General features: G+C 39.4%; 1 long non-coding RNA gene across 2 annotated transcripts; it reads left to right on the plus strand.

The window, feature by feature from the left end:
* Positions 1 to 59: 59 nt before the first annotated feature.
* On the plus strand, positions 60 to 15,753 carry LOC136017185 (uncharacterized). Of its 2 annotated transcripts, XR_010613856.1 has the most exons (4): positions 60 to 615; positions 6,044 to 6,192; positions 13,259 to 13,358; positions 13,441 to 15,753. It is a non-coding gene; the product is annotated as an uncharacterized LOC136017185 (long non-coding RNA). The 2 variants fall into 2 exon arrangements; XR_010613855.1 differs by lacking the exon at positions 6,044 to 6,192.
* Positions 15,754 to 17,443: the final 1,690 nt, after the last annotated feature.

Genomic DNA, 17,443 nt, shown 5'->3' on the forward strand with positions numbered 1-17,443 from the left:
CCCCCCCATTGGCTGCCCTTGTCACGTGAGCCGCGGCTCCCGAAACGTCACCTCGTAGGCCGGGCTTGCGACGGCTTTCGGCACCCTGCCTCCTGTCACGGTCACGGGTGGCCGCGGTGGCGACAGGGACGTGGCCGGGCTGGGCCCCCCGCTCTCCCCTCTCCGCCCGGGCTGAGGAGCGGCCCCGAGGCTCCAGCCACGCCTTGAGGTGGGCCCCTCAGGCTCAGCTGTTTCGCCCCAAGCCCCAAACCCGCCGCATCCCTGAGGGGAAGCAGCGGGGCGCGCTGAGGGGTCTCCAGCTCCTCGGTCGGATCCGCCCCCGCCGATGGCACCCCGTGGGAAGTGCGGGGTACCTGCAGGCCCCGGGCGCGAGGTGCCAACCGGAGCCCACCCTTGAGTTGAGGGGTGCGGGTTTGGCCGCTGTGGCTGCAGGGAGAGGTGGGTCCCTCTGTGCAGTGTCCGGGAGCCTGTCCCTGGAAAGCTGCCCAGGTCTAATGGAGAAAAAATATAAGCAGGGCATACCTGAAGCACGCTGGTCCTCTCATACAAATCCAGCGTGGGCATCATCAGTTTGAGGACTTCGATATATGCTTGCAGTATATGGATAAAGAAAAGGTGAGCTTTGCATAGTTGCAGCCTGATTTTGTAACAGTATCTTGATCCCTTGTTTATTTCCAAAAGCGTGGGTGCAGATGGGTTGTTTCCAGGATGCCCATCGGTACCAGATTTGTTTTTCTTTTTCTCAAACAAATCACCCTTTAATCTCTTAAAGGTAGAATGCAAAAGTCAGAGCAGTCTGCTTTAGCAAAAGAAGAAAAGCGCACATCTGATGACTGGAAATCCTGCAAACTGTGTTTCTTACGTGGCCAGATTAAGCCCCAAAATACTGTTACCTGAGGGGGAAAAAGAAAACCACCACAAGGAATATTAATACTCATAATAATGTCAGTATATAAAGCATTTGAAATTTAGGTTGGACGTGCTTATTAAATGCTAATTGTGCTGTGTTACTAAAGGATGGAAAAAATACAACCTAATAAATACCAGCATAAAAGTGAGATTGATCTTCCTTACTCAACCTATGAGAATCAAAGCCAGCATAAATAAATTGCTGGGCTCTAATTTTTAGGAGCTGGGATTTCTAATAGTCACTTGGTTTTGATATGATGGTACCTAACATCAGCTTGTATCCATTCTATTTGAACGCTTCACTTTTGCTCTGGTGAAAGGACAAAGAAACCCTCCCATTTCCAAGTCCTGCAAAGAAGTCTACTCAATATGGAGAACTGCATCTTCTTGCTTCAGCCCCTTTCCTGCTGCTTCAGTCCCTTTCCTGCTGCTTCAGTCCCCTTCCTGCTTCTTCAGTGCTAGAAAATGCAGTTATTACTTGTGTGCTTCTGTTAAGAGTCAGTCATGAATGAGCTACTACTAATAAATGAGGCTTCTGACAACAGAACAACATGGATTTTGAATGTACTAAGACACAATAAAGGGGGGAAATCTACCTCCATCTGTATTTCGGAGTTTAATCAGTGTTTGAAAAAGTTTGTACAGCTGAGGATAAACTCAGGACCTTCCAGTTCTTTGTTAGGTTTCAGTTTCATGGAACCTTAAACTGCTCTTAATTCCCAGCAGTTGTGTTCCTATTTCCCTCCTCTGCACTAATGCTGGTACTGTGCAGCTCCTTAACCCAGTTCATAGAATTGATCAGGTTAAAAACTCTCCCTGTCCCTTGTGTCGTGTTCCCCCCCATCCCTTCTCTTTTCCTTCCCTCCCCCCTCCCCTCCAAATGATGTGGGTTTTTTTCAATTTCTTGAGCTGGCACACCATCACCTGCTTCTGTAAACACTAGCATTGGCCAAAACAAGGGGTGGAAATATGTGGCGGGGGTGGGATGTGACTTCAACAGCCTAGATTTAGATCAGTTTAAGCAGCTTAATGAGTTTCTCATTGGCTCTTGGCCTCCTTTGTGCTTGCTAGTGCTCATAGTTTTTCCAAATAATGGAAAAACTCTGTCAGTTTAGTTGTTACTCAAGTACTTCTGAATAGCAGCAGCAAAATGTATCTGTCCTTATTTTGCTTTTAGTTGGGAAGTCTTGACTCAATGTGTCTGAATACAGCTTCAGAAGATGGCACAGACTTAGTTAACATTTCGGAGGTTTTCTTTGTGACCACAGATGTAGAAACTCTTGTGAAAACTTGACTCCCCCTCACCTCACTTGCTGGGGAAAGAGCTTTATTCATCAGTAACAGAAAGCAATTGTGTTTTTCAAGGCCTGCTGTATTATATGAAATAATCAGTGGGTGGAGGTGGTTTACAAGAAAAACAGTTCCATCTGTATGTATGCTCTAGTGACTTTGTAAAATAATGAGAATAAGACAAGTGACTTACATTTTCATGCAACGCTAAGATGAAATCTTATTTTTACTACAGTGGTACGTCACTGTGGGCCTAATTAGTCTGCTACAGAGTAGAAATAACTATGTAAATAAGGTGATGTAATACAAGTGTGAGTATGACTATATTAATATTCGCATTAACTTGTGAACATGTTTCATGCAAACTAAATGTTTTCAAAAACCAGAATAGATTCAAAATGATTAGGCTATCTCTAGTTAAAATAGCAAAAACTTGTGTATGCAGCACAGCTACATTTTTTTACTGTATTGATTAAATTGCCTAAATTTTCAAAAGTTAAATCACCAAATAATTTCAAGTCTGTATAATATTTAATAGTCTGAAACAGGGCCAAATGTCCAGTGTGCCAATGAAAGGGGAATATTTGCACAGTCCCTTCCGACTCTCTTGGATAGTACTTTCTTTTTTCCTTTTTTTTTTTTTTTTTAGTCTCTTTACAAGAGTTGAGCAGTCATGCTCTGGCCTCAGTTTATTGAACAGAGCACTGTCACTGTGGTAGGGATAACTTCCATCCCCAGTTGTATGATTTTACAGCTTTCCATGCTCTCTCTCTAGTTCAATTGAGTGATCTGCCAGTTCAGCTTGCTAAAATGGCACAAAACTGACTGAAAAGGGAAGACAGGAGACAATGAGACCTTTTGCTAGCAAGCTGTTAATTTAGCTCAACTGAAACTATGCAGCTGCACTTTTGGACAAAGTTTGAGAAGCCAGTTAACTGTCATCATTATACATAATTGTCAAACATTGGCAGGCTGTTTCTTAAAACACTTCTTTACAGACTGAAGCAGAGTGTGGCTGTAGCAAAGGCAGGACTTCTTTGACCAGGGCATCATCCCAGTGAGATCACCGTGGTGATAGTCACCAGCCTGAGACAAGGCAAGGTAACAGGTCAGGGGGCCATTCAAGAAGTCCACTCAGGAGCAACAACAGAAGGCCAAAGACCAGAAGGGAGGCAAGGCTACCTATAATGCAATTCCAAAATTACAGGAGACAAGCCCAGAGAGAGGACTGCTTATATTATCAGTCTAAGGTTCATCCAGTAGACTGGGGCCAGAAACAAGACTACCTATAATGAATGCCCAAGGTCCACCTAGGAAGTTCAGTCAATAAGTCATGCTGGAAGCAGTCAGACACAGATACAGCTCTGATGAAGCAGGCCAGGCTTGGGTGCCAACACCAGAGCTTAAATGGAGCTCCTGGACCTATTGGAAATGTTGTCATGTATGGCTGGTAACTGGCATGGTATTAGACATTGTTAATAGCTACTGATGTTCAATAACACATTGATTCTGGATTTCTCTTTGGGTCAACTTAATTTTAAATGAACATGAAAAAAAGCAAACATGGAAAACTCATGCAGAATGTTACTGAGGCATAGTACTGGTTTTGGCTGTGATACAGTTGCATTTTGTTGTAGTAGCTTATATGGGGCTAGCTGTGTTTTGGATTTGTGATGAGAACAGTGTTAATAATACGTTATTGCTGAGCAGTGCTTACAAAGAGTTAAGGTTTTTTTCTGCTCCTCATACCGCCGCACCAGCGAGTAGGCTGGGAGTGCACTAGAAGTTGGAAGGAGACACAGTCGGTACAGCACTGACCCTAACTGACCAAAGGGATATTCCATACCACATGGCTTTGTGCTTGACAATAAAACTGGATGGAGGTATGGGGAGGTTGGCCAGGGCTGCCATTGCTTGAGGAATGGCTGGGCATCAGTTGGCTAATAGTGAGCTAATAGTGAGCAATTGTTTGGGTTTTTTTTACATCATGTGTTTTTTTTTTTTTTTTGTTATTGTGGTGTGGTTTGGGTTTTTTTGTGTTTTTTTTATTATTATTTAATAATAATGATAAATTTTATTATTTTTAATTAAGCTGTCTTTATCTCAACCTATGAAATTTCATACTTTTACCCTTAAGATTTTTGTCCCTGTTCTACTGCAGGTAAGTCTGTGAGTGGCTGTGTGGTGCTTAGCTGCCTACTGGGTTTAAACCACAGCAGGCATAGAATCATAAAGTCATGGAATGGTTAGGGTTGGAAAGGACCTTAAGATCATCTAGTTCCAACCTCCCTTCCATGGGCAGGAACGCTTCACCCTAGACCATGTCACACAAGGCTCTGTCTTGAACACTTGCCAGGAATGGAGCACTTGCCACTTCTTCGGGCAACCTGTTCCAGTCCCTCACCACCCTCACAGTAAAGAGCTTCTTCCTTTTTTATAACCTGAACTGCCCCTATTTAAGTTTAAACCCATTGCCCCTTGTTCTGTCACTACAGTCCCTGATGAAGAGTCCCTCTCCAGCATCCTCGTAGGCCACCTTCAGATACTGGAAGGCTGCTATGAGGTCTCCATGCAGCCTTCTTTTCTCCAGGCTGAACAGCCCCAACTTTCTCAGCCTGTCTTCATACAGGAGGTGCTCCAAATCCCTTATCATCCTTGTGGCCCAAATCTGGACTTACTCCAACAGCTCTATGTCCTTCTTATGTTGAGGACACTAGAACTGCACACAGTATTCCAAGTGGGGTCTCATAAGAGCAGAATAGAGGGGCAGGATCACCTCCTTCGACCTGCTGGTCACACCCCTTTTGATGCAGCCCAGGACATGGTTGGCTTTCTAGGCTGTGAGTGCACACAACGCTGGCTCATGTTCATTTTCTCATTAATCAAGACCACCAAGTCTTTCTCTGCAGGGCTGCTCTGAATCACTTTGCCCAACCTGTAGCTGTGCCTGGGATTGCTCTGACCCAGGTGTGGAATAGGAATATGTACAAAAATATCTAATAATATTTAATGATAGTTAAAACATCTTACCTGTTTGTGGCTACAGTTCGAACACTGGTTATTAAGTACTGAAATGACCTACATGTGGGAATTTGGATGATGGTCAAAGTAAATGACAGGGTATTAAGCCGGATGAACTATTTGTCTTATGTAGAATGCAAATTCCTATGAAAAGTGCTTGCACTTGAGTGCTGGTACTCAAATTCGATAGAGATGGGAGTTACAAAAATAGTAATGTTAAAACACTTTGTACAAATCACTTGATGTTCCTCTGCCTCAGTGAAGCAAATAAAAAGATCATAAAACTAAGATTTTACTGGATGTCATGTAATTGAATCTTTCCAGGAAAATGAACTTTTTGTTTCCACTATTCTTTTAGGTTTTATTTTTTGTATTTATAATGAATTGAGATATACTTTAAAATGTTATCTAATAATGTGTTAAAATTTATTGGAATTGCATAGCATTCAGAGGCTATAAAGGACAAGAAAGTTTTTGATTGTTCATCTCTTTTGATTCAAAAATGGTGTGTTTTGGTGCAATTTATAGCAGTCTGTTGATTCCAGCTTTTTGCTGTGTTAAGTGCAGTGTTCCTATTTACAAGCTACCATTCCCTCTTCCCACATGATACCAAAGGGAAGATTAATTTTGTATCAGAAGAGTGAGACTATTAACATAAAGGTAACTGCAGCTAATACTCCTACATTTTCATTTTTATCGTATTTAAGTTGGTATTTATAGAATGAATGAAGAGATTCAATTAATTGTACCTCCTGTTGATGCCATACAAGATTTTTTCTTTCAACACTTCATACTTTTTTCTGCCTTCTTTTTTTTTTTTCAGGATTTGTCATAGCTAATATAGCTGCATATTTTTATCTCAGTGTGGGAAGAGTTGAAAGACATACTCAGAAGGCATACTCAGGACTTAACCCTGCACGTACCATACGTTTGTCTGCTTCCAAGTATGTTCAGAAGTGTCCTCATTCTCAGGTGATGCATATGCTGGATTTCTGATGTTTCAGGAGCAATCCGTGCTTCCTGGTCAGATTGTATGAGTAACTACCATCAACTCAGTTTTTAGCTTGCTCCCCCTAGGGCAGGCTGCCTGCACCTATGCTGTGCACTGTTTGAAGCGATCTTGTAGTCTTCTGGCAGGCCTTTCCACAGCCTTTTTACGTACACAGCACAAATATCACTCCTTTGCTACGCTTACATTCTGTGATCATACAAGCTCTTAATGTGTACCCTAAGACGGATAATGTTTGTTTTTTAATATTGTTGCCTGAGGCTACACTGAAATCCCTCAGCATCAAGCTGCCCTAACACATCTCCTTTGTTGCTCAGGGTGACTCCTGCAGTGAAGGTTCACCTTTCTTCAAGAGCTGTGATAGTCCTCTGCCGCACTGACTTCCTCTCTGCACCTTGAAGTCTGTCTTTGTGTATGAGACAACTGAACAATTTTGAAAAGTTCTTTAATAATTAATACCCAAGATAAAAAGAGAAATGCTTGCAGCATACCACTTGCCTGCTACCATAGCATGTTATGAGAGAGGCATGTTATGGTGACATGCCAGGCAAAAGGCTTGCTAGGATGATGTTGGAGGATTGGACCAAGTGAGACTTCGTACTCAAACCATTTCCTAGAGCTATCTATCTACTGAATGGCTTCCGGGGTTTGTCTGAGAGGAAGTCTTGCTTCAAAGGATATTCCAGGAATAATCAAACATGCTCACGGAGTGAAATCTAATGAAGAGGACTTTGGAGCAAAACATGTGATGATTCAGAGTGGTGGTATAGGTGCACTCAAAATCTCCTTATGCATTATGTTGGGAGCCTTGGTCTGTAATTTCAGTTGCAGATTCTGCTCGTGGCAAAACTCCTGAGTCCATTATCCTAGATGCAGCTTTTCAGCATAAGAGTTATAAGACTTTGTCAGCTTTGGCAGACCACAGTATTTCTGCTTAGTCACATTTTCAAAGGTGTTAGCTCCATTTTCACTGAAGGTTTAAAAAAATCAGATGCTCTGAAAGAATTTAGACTGAGCAATTAAACATTGGCAAAGTATATAAGCATTTCAAACTAGAACCTTATAATAGGATGTGTTAAGCAAACTTAACTACAGATTTCTCTTCCATCTGTATTTATATCATGCTGTGTACTGACTGTCTGGTATGCCTGTAGACTTTGCCCCAAAGTTAACTTTGTCTGCATCTTGTGTTCAGTATTTATTTTAAAAATTCTGCATAGGTATGAGTTGTGTTTACATTTATAGTATCATTTCTTAGGCATGTTGGAATTTCTTTTAAACACCAGGCAGGTGAAATGAAAGTACTGAGAGACAATAAGATGGGAAGGCAATTACTATGAAGTCAAAAGCCAAGGCCTTTGACAGATTTTTGTGCCTGCATGCCTTCCACAGAAGCATGGCATATAGTCTTAATACTTGATGCGTTCCCTTTGCAAAGAGATTCGGGGAGTTTTTAACTTTATGGTCTTTCTTGCTGTTCTGTACAGAAAAAAAACTGTACAGACAGTTTTTTCCTGTCTGTAAAGATCATAGAATCATAGAATAGTTAGGGTTGGAAAGGGCCTTAAGGTCATGTAGTTCCAGCTCCCCTGCCATGGGCAGGGATGCCTCACCTAGACCATGTTGCCCAAGTGTCTGTCCATCCTGGCCTTGAAAACTGCCAGGGATTTATTAATGTCATTTATTGATGTGAGCAGAGCTGATTAATCACAGCTGTTCTTACAGATTTTAATTTCCACGAAACAGCTTGTGTCTCCAGCATGCTGTATGTCTCTGCTTTTGCTTTTATTGCTATCTTACATGTTTCTTTCCAAATTTATCAGAAGACTGTCTGTTCATATGTTTCTTGGCTGTTTGGAGAAGTGTTCCATATACATGTAACAGTGATTCAAGAATCAATTGTGAGGGCTGTTTTTCCCTTCCTTTCATAGGGTCTGACAAAATATTTTTATGCACAGTCATTTGCCTATCTTGCATTTTTTAATTTATAGAATAAATGCCCAGATTACATCATGGACCCCTTTATTTGTGTTTCAGAGAAAGAATTAGCAGGCATTTGAATGAAAGTTAACTGCTTTTCAGTATAAGTTGAAATGGAAAAACCCTGTTATTAGCACACAGAATCATAGAATCATAGAATGGTTTGGGTTGGAAAGGACTTTAAGATCATCTAGTTTCAGCACCCCTGTCATGTTCAGGGATGCCTCACCCTAGGCCATGTTGCCCAAGGCTCTGTCCAACCTGGCCTTGAACACTGCCAGGGATGGAGCATTTGCCCCTTCTTTGGGCAACCTGCTCCAGTGCCTCACCACCCTCACAGTAAAGAATTTCTTCCTTATATCTAACCTGAACTTTCCCTGTTTAAGTTTGGTAACTGCCTGTCCGTAATTCCCATGGCACTTTAAATGTAAAGCTTTTTTTCATACATGTAAAAAGGGTAGTGGTAATAAGGTAAATAAAGTGTGTAAATAAATGAGATAAGGTATGTAAGATATATAAACAACACTTTGTGTTCAGAGCATACCCCTGTGCTTTTTTAAAGACATGTTTGTTAGCCATCAGTGTGCCAGTAGCAATTAATGGTCAAAAGACCTTTTAAACACAAAGCAACTGAACTTACCACCTCTCAAAAATCCACTTTTCCATTCATTTCAGGTTGATTTTCTTCTGTTTGTTTCGTTTAAAAGTTAAATTAGTCACTGAAAAAAAAAATAATAAAACTGATAGACATTAGTTAAAACTGGCCACTGAAGAAGTGTAATGTGTGCTAAGTTCATTATTCCACTTGCACCTGGGTTTCAAACTTGTTTTGAAGGCTTGAACCTTTAGACATGAAAGGATCATCAAGTCTTCTGGCCTACTCAACCCTGAGTGTGAAAACAGCATGCCAGCTTTGTTAACCAGGTTGTACAGGAAAAGCCAGGCTAAGACTGGTTATTACATATTGGCTACTGAACACCTGTCAAATAGTGACTTTCAGTTATGATAACATGAGGCAGATCTGAAGCAGTTACCCTGAGATGAAAAGCTGTGTATCCCCTTACCAGTCACTTGAGCTGTTCAGTGTCCATCTGCTGATTTGAGAAGAAAACATCATTAATAATGTATTCATGGATTGTGCTCTTGCTTTTATGTTGCTATTAGTTTTTCCAGTGTGAGCTGTTCTCAGCATTATTTAGCTTCTGAGCTCTAACGTCTCCTTAGTAGCCATGGCAAGTTGCTTGGTGTTTTCTGTTTTAGGGGATAAAAGGAATTAAAACATATGATGTGACATTAAAATTGATCCAGGAGTATGAGGTTGCTTAGATTTTACATGAGAATCTATACTACATTAATACGGTTTAGCACTGCTTTGAAATACTTTTGCAAAGAGGGAGTCTGAGAAAAAAAGAGTAAAATATTATAGTTTATTAAAGCTAACACAGCCAAATTAGTCTAGTACTTAATAATATAAATCACTTAATGCTATGAAATGAGTGGGATAATGTTTTGGACTTAGGGAGCGGAATGCTGATATAAGTTGGTGCAGCTCTATTGAAGTCAGTGGAAATGTCAATGACAGCAAAATGGCCAAAAACACCTAGAGAATTTTGTTTGGTTTGGACAGTGTTTTAACATTTTTAATTAATAGTTCTACCATGCACAATAAAATTATTTCATTAGAACTTAAGCCTTTCAAACCCATAATTTACAGTTTTATCATTTGGGGGAGTTGATTTGGTTTTAAATTAATGGACAATATGATCTGAAAAGTTGTCAGAGGTAAAGCCTGGAGCCAAACCAAGACTGTATTAGCTATTAAGTTCTTAATGTCTCTGAAAATTTTGCTCTTTTGAAGTATTGATCTTTTGTTTTTCCTTGCAATGGGCAGTTTGTATACACTGGGAATGTAAGTATGTGCTTGGGAGAAAATGACCTGCTGGTGAAGTCGTATATCCAAGACATTTGCAAAGTAAAAGTTGTTTTTAATCTATTTTTCTTGTTTGTTTGTTTGGTTTGATTTTTTTTAATTTGTTTTTATATCTGGTGGTATCACTGGCCAAAGCACCCAAAGGCCTGGCCGTTTATCTTTGATACAGATCTCTGCAGTTTTCATGCCTTCGTGGCTTCAACATTACATTACTGCAGTACAGGGACCGAGGAGCTATAGCTATGGCAACCAATGCCTGGTAGGTAACTGACAGCATGAATTACAGCATCCCTAAGGATTTCATGCAGACTGGTCTCCCTGCTGGTCTGACTGCTCATTTATTTTTGACCTTCAGGACCAGGATCAGCAGCATCAAGGCATTTTCTGTTCTAGTATTCATTCTTCTGAAAGAAACTAAGAGAGTTTGTATAGGTAAACGGTACAGATGGATCTTAAACGGGTTTAGGAGGAAATTTTTTTGCAATCATACTGTAATTCTTCAAGTGAGACAAACCATGTCTCATTTTTTCTGGTATCAGTATTGCTATATCTCCTGTATCACTTTTGCCAACACAACTAGCTCATTTAGAAGGGTATGTCTCATAACCCTGACTGACTTAGCAGTGTAAGTTAATCTTGAAGTCAAACTCAACCTCAGATACAGCCTTTGCATTAAAGATGAAGTGGGAAATAAGGTGGGATATTAAATGGTTTTGGTTTTATTTAGGTTTTGCAATGAGTGTCTGAATTAGGAGAACCAGTTTCAGCCCTGACATTAAAAATCCAGGTCCTCCACAGTCACTGGCAGTTGCGGGTACATGTTTAATATCAGTGTCACAAAGGCCAAGAGGTTGAAAGGTGAAATACAGGAAAACATATTTGGGGTTCTTGCTTCTCTTGATACCTCTGCAACTTAAGTTTTATGAAAAATTCAACTCATACCCCTTGTTATGTGTGAGTGGCTATGTTCCAGAACCTGAAATTCAGTTTCAGGTCTCTTTACCCAAAACATGCCCCAAACCCCCCAACTTCTTACTGGTTAAAACTGTTTCATAGGGCAGAGTTTAATGTGTGTGTTGACAGTGTATTTGGACTCTTTATGAAAGCTTTTGGCCGTTTCTGTAAAGATCATCTGCCAGCAGTTATTTATTCACAGTTGCTTAATAATGTACATTTAAAAAGGAAACTGTATGTGTTTGGACATTTATGCCTTCAGCCAAGTTTAGTGCAGATATAACAATATTATGTAATAATAATAACAATGACTTAATTGAGCAATCCAGGACACATGTGCTGACACTACAACACCTATTTATTGCATGTAAGGGTTTCGGAGAAAATGAAATTAATTTGTAAGAAAATAAGAATTACAACTTAAAACAAGTTTCTGCAGTCATAGGAAAAAAAAACCCTTATCTGAATGAAGCACTTCTTTGTATAGAAGATCTCATTTTATTGATTTCTTTAGAGCATGGAAATCATACATAGAATGTTATTGCTTAAATATCATATGCAAACAATGAACTGTAATGCTTGATTAATATCACACATTGATACAGTAATCTACTAAAATGGCAGTAAAATAAGTTTACAAAAGGAACCACAGTAAGATGATTTTTATCTTTACAAATGTAAGGCATAAAGAACCATTTCACAAGAAAAAATCCCTGTTAAATGTTATTGGAGTTTGCAGAATTCAAACTTACTCAGATTGACTTAATTTTAAATTGAGGTGCCCTAATGAAATTTAATAAAGTTATAATCCTAACTGAATTTAAATCACTCTGTTTGGGAGACTCATACAATGCTTCGACAGGGGAGTGGCAAAGCTGAAGAGTTTGGTTTTTTGTTCGGTTTTGTTGGTTTTTTTTGTAACTTGTCTAATTTTTCTAGTGACTGCTTTCAGTAGTGTGAACAAACTTTCAGAAATTGTTAGGAGAGCTCCCAAGATTTGAGTGTTTCCTGATGTTATTGATGAAGGACATAAGAGCTGCTGGAGAAAGTCTAGAGGAGGGCAACAAGCATGATAAGGGATTTGGAGCACCTCCTGTACGAAGACAGGCTGAGAAAGTTGGGGCTGTTCAGCCTGGAGAAGAGAAGGCTGCATGGAGACCTCATAGCAGCCTTCCAGTATCTGAAGGGGGCCTATAGGGATGCTAGGGAGGGACTCTTCATCAGGGACTGTAGTTATAGGATGAGGGATGATGGGTTTAAACTTAAATAGGAGCAGTTCAGGTCAGATATAAGGAAGAAGTTCTTTACTGTGGGGGTGGGAAGGTACTGGAATGAATTGGCCAAGGAAGTTGTGAATGCTCCATCCCTGACGGTGTTCGAGGCCAAGTTAGACAGAGCCTTAGGTGACATGGTTTAGTGCAAAGTGTCCCTGCCCATGGCAGGGGGGTTGGAACTAGATGATCTTAAGGTCCTTTCCAACCCTAACTGTTGTATAATTTTATGATTCTATGGACTGATAACTAAGAAGAGATAACAGAATTATTTACATGGTGATTTTTCACAAGAGCATAGAGAAAATGTGCTCAGGGCTTCTGTTTATAGCAAGAAAAAAAAAATCCATTAAAAGGGACATATTTTTCCTTAATTATTGATAGCTTTTGTATAGACCTATTTCAGATGCATTTTCCTAAAAATGTCATACTACTATTACTAATAACTTAAGTGGACCAATCTGATGCAATACTGTTTACCCAGTTGGTATTGATTTTAGCAAGATTGTAAATGAGTAGAGATGTTTTAAATAAGTAGAGATTTTCACAAATAAGTAGAGATTTTCACAACAGTTTGGGATCATAACGGAATTATAAATGCGTAGGAAAGAGTAAATATGCATGAAGAGATAATCCAGCATAATTTATTGGTCTTGCCAGCAATCTATTATAAGCACATTTAAATTTACAGAAAAGACTTAGCTTAAGAAAGTTTTACAGCCGCCTTAGCAGGTCTGTTGCTTAGCTTCCCATCCACAGCAGAATTATCATGGTATATGTTCTAATTCTTCTTGATGTAAGATTAAATTAGTATTTCCTGTGCTTCTTTCAGTTCTCCTTCTAGTGGAGACATTGAGTAGTAGTTATGATTATCTTTTTATAAATATCTTTCAGGTATGAAGAGATTTATCAAGTCCTGCACTCTTTCAGGTTCTTCACTAGGTCTTAAGTGAGTTGACTGTGTTCCACTGTAGATTTCAGTTGCTGAAAACAGGTGTGTAAAATATGTTCTGGCCTTCTATTGAGAATGTCAACATCATCACCAGACTAAATTTAGATTTTGATTTTTTTTTCAGAAACCAGTATTCTTATTCTGAACATGAAGAAACTTACAGCTGTACTGCATCGGGTAGAGCTGCAGGGGATGACTGGGACAGTTTCTTCTCCTTTCCTTTCTTAATTCGTGGTGACAGCAATTTACTATGGCTTACAACGTTTTTTTTTTTCCTATGTTCTGTCTACATGTTTAAATTGAAGTTTGCAGCTGATTTATCTGTTTTGTCCAAGTGAAGGCGTAAGCAATGTATTACAGGAGTAAGTTTCTTATTTCCTATTACTGCTATGAGTGAGTAGAAACTTGGCCTGACCTGGTGGTTCCTAGTCTTCAGTAAACTGTCAGTCAATTTTCAAGTCTGATAACTAACTCTCACCAATAGCCTCACTTTTCATCAGCAAATGAAATTATTTTAATACTGCAATGAATTGGGAACATTCTAAAATAATCAAACTAGACACTTTGAATAGCACAGAATCCCACAAGCATTTCATCCAGAATTATTTTGAACCTTCTGGGGAAGTAGGCTTCTTCAAAAGCCCTTTTTATTGTATATGACACCTGTCAAAAGGATTTATGCCTGCTTTTGGAGTCAATATTTCTGTAATTAGTTTTTAAACTCAATAAAAGATGAATTATTTCCACCTGAGTATGGTATTATCTACAGCAGAAATGTATAGATTTTTAAACCAAGAAACACTTTTTCTAGACTGATTACAAAGCAGTTTAATTTGAAGTGACTTTGGTGCCACACATCACTGGGGCAGTATATTCCTACACTTTGTGCTGAGCACTATTTGCTTGATCATAATGAGTCAGCTTAGAGAGCTAAGATGGCAGAAGACTTACTAAAGCATGTGCTGAAAGGATCAGTACAGAGCAAGGGCGAATACAGGATGAGAGTAGAGACGTGGCAGCAAGTAGTTAGACCAGCTTGGGTTGCCATGACCTGCCTCACATTTCACAGACCTCAGAAACAGATCATGTATTTCCAGCACCATTACAATAAAATTCAGTTATCTGCTGTATCTCAGACGGCTGCACAAGGGCTGTCTCCTTCCAAGAGATTCCCAGGTTGGCACACTCAGTCCGAGGTAAATTAATTTCACTTACTTGAAAACAAGTAGCATATTGTTACTAAATACAAACTAATTATCAATTATGATAGATGATTTTTCTCTCTAATTTTTATTTTTAAAAAAGGTTTCATGGTTTATCAGACGAAATATTCCTTAATTGACTTCCCCCTCCCCCCCCCCCCGGCTTTAGAAAATAAGCAACTTGAACTTTACAGTAATTTCATGTGCTTAACATACTTAGTGTGGGTGCATAGTAATATGGCAACACTATCCTCTAGTGGCGGTTTTGTGTTAACACAAATCTCGATCTACATCAGCGTTAATTGGTTTATGTGTGTTCAAAAGATGGTATGTTGGCCACAATATTATTTATAAATTCAGAGTTCTGTTTTACATAACAAGGAATAATTAAATAAATTCTGCACACAGTGTGATGATAATACATGCTTCAACACCAGCATCAGCTGCACTATATATATTTTTATGTGACTATAAACCAGACTATATATACGATTACTTGTGACTTTCCAGACTATCAAACTTACGTACCTGTATTCTGCTATGGTAGTTTTTTCATAGATATGTCGTTTAACATGGTAGGATCACTAGTTGGTTTTTAGTCTACTCTTGAACTCTGGCGTTAAAAGTCTAATTCTGTTGGTAAGTGTCTCTAGACACTGGTATCCACAAGCACATGAAATATCCTTAATTTCTTTTTTCAGTTTGCAGTTTCAAAAATCCAGCATATAGCTTAAAGGAGAAATAAGGAAAGGCAAAAAAAGAAGAGAGCAAACTCTGAGATTTCAATGCATCACTTTTTCTAAACTTAGCCACTAAATAGATCAGTCTAGACTGAAGGTGTAGTTGCTCACTGTGAAGATTGATGTTACAAAAAATTACATGATTTCTCACTCATCCCCTAAAAATGTTTCTGCTTTGGAAGTTTGGACATCTATCTATGTAAAAAATCCTATGAGACTAATCATATTTTAGGAGATGGGATTGTACCTTATAAATGATACCACTTAATGCATCAGTGGATACTAAAGAGGTTATACTGATATTGATGCATATTACAGAATTCATAAAAGTTACTTGCACGTTATAAACTTACTTTAATTCACAAGTGTATGCTTTGCTATTGTGCCAAGTTGTTTTTTTGATATCTGTACAAAGAATTCAAGGTAAATGTTTTCTTCATTTCATGTGAATTGTTAATTAAAAACCAAAAGCAAAAATAAAAACATAAAAATGCAGTATTCCTTTTCCTAGTATTCAATTTATATTGCAAAATATTAGCATTTCTTTTTTTTTTTTTTTCTCTGAGGTCTGTGCTTGGGCCAGAGGAGATATTTGATCTGGGCAGTTCATGTGCATAGAGAAAAGTCATTGTCTTGTCTTCGTTCCACAGTCCCCTCGAGCAGTGTTTGCTACAGTGGTATAAACTACAGTGGTAAGCACCAATGTGAAAACATAAAATTTATGTCAACATAATTGTAGCCACAGAACAATAATTAGTCAAGAAACAATTCTCTTGAATGTGACAACATCTATTTTTAAAGTGTGAATAAAAACTGTTAGTACTATAAGTAGTGCCACTAAAGGTCAGATGTAGCTATGCAATGAACACAGTTATTTTGAAAATATCATGTGAAGAGTTCAGATGTTATTACACTTGCAAGGGACTTGTCTGGGGACAAGGGACTGGAGTCTTTTGTTGCTGATTGATGAGCTTAATCCCAAATTCACATTGCTAGTGACAGAATACATAGTGGCATATGCCAGAGCACTGAGTTTCATGAACTAGCAACGTGTCCAGTCCCCCCAAAACACAGCTGGAAGTGTACATTGCAGATTGGCTAACTATGGAAAACACCAACCAGTCATTTTGTGGGTAGTGTTTCTTAGAATCATAGAATCATAGAATAGTTAGGGTTGGAAAGGACCTCAAGATCATCTAGTTCCAACCCCCCTGCCATAGGCAGGGACACCTCACACTAAACCATCCCACACAAGGCTTCATCCAGCCTGGCCTTGAACACTGCCAGGGATGGAGCACTCACAACCTCCCTGGGCAACCTATTCCAGTGCCTCACCACCCTAACAGGAAAGAATATCCTCCTTATATCCAATCTAAACTTCCCCTGTTTAAGTTTTAACCCATTACCCCTTGTCCTGTCACTACAGTCCCTGACGAAGAGACCCTCCCCAGCATCCCTATAGGCCCCCTTCAGGTACTGGAAGGCTGCTATGAGGTCTCCACGCAGCCTTCTCTTCTCCAGGCTGAACAGCCCCAACTTCCTCAGCCTATCTTCATACGGGAGGTGCTCCACTCCCCTGATCATCCTCGTGGCCCTCCTCTGGACTTGTTCCAGCAGTTCCACATCCTTCTTATGTTGAGGACACCAGAACTGCACACAATACTCCAGGTGAGGTCTCACAAGAGCAGAGTAGAGGGGCAAGTTTGTTACCAATGTTTAAATGGCCAAGATTATGTTATCCTTTTTCCACTAGTTCTTCTCTGAAAGGTGAGAACTGTCAATGGGAAGTAGAGAGAAGTCTTAAAATTCTTTCCTCTGCTATGTGTGTTCTACAGGTAAATAAAGAAATGAAAAATAATGTCAGGAAAAATAATAGCCAGATATCCTGGGGAAAATGCTAGTGAGGATCTGTGAAACGGAACTGTATGTTAGTGACAGGATACAATCTGGTTGCATGAAGAGAGGCCTACATCACAGGTGATCAAAATAATACTGTTTATCTCTTAAGCTATGTTAAATAAACATGTGATGTAGAAGAGCAACAAAACTTTTGCTTCAAGTTCTCTTCAATAGGTCAGTGTCGCCAGATGAATCTGTCTCCTGTTTATACTCCCACTTGCCTGGTTCTTTTGAATTCTGTATTGCTAGATACTGTGTATCTGAAAGTAATAACGTAAGGGCATAA

Source organism: Lathamus discolor, chromosome 6, assembly GCF_037157495.1.
Source record: "Lathamus discolor isolate bLatDis1 chromosome 6, bLatDis1.hap1, whole genome shotgun sequence".
NCBI lineage: Eukaryota > Metazoa > Chordata > Aves > Psittaciformes > Psittacidae > Lathamus > Lathamus discolor.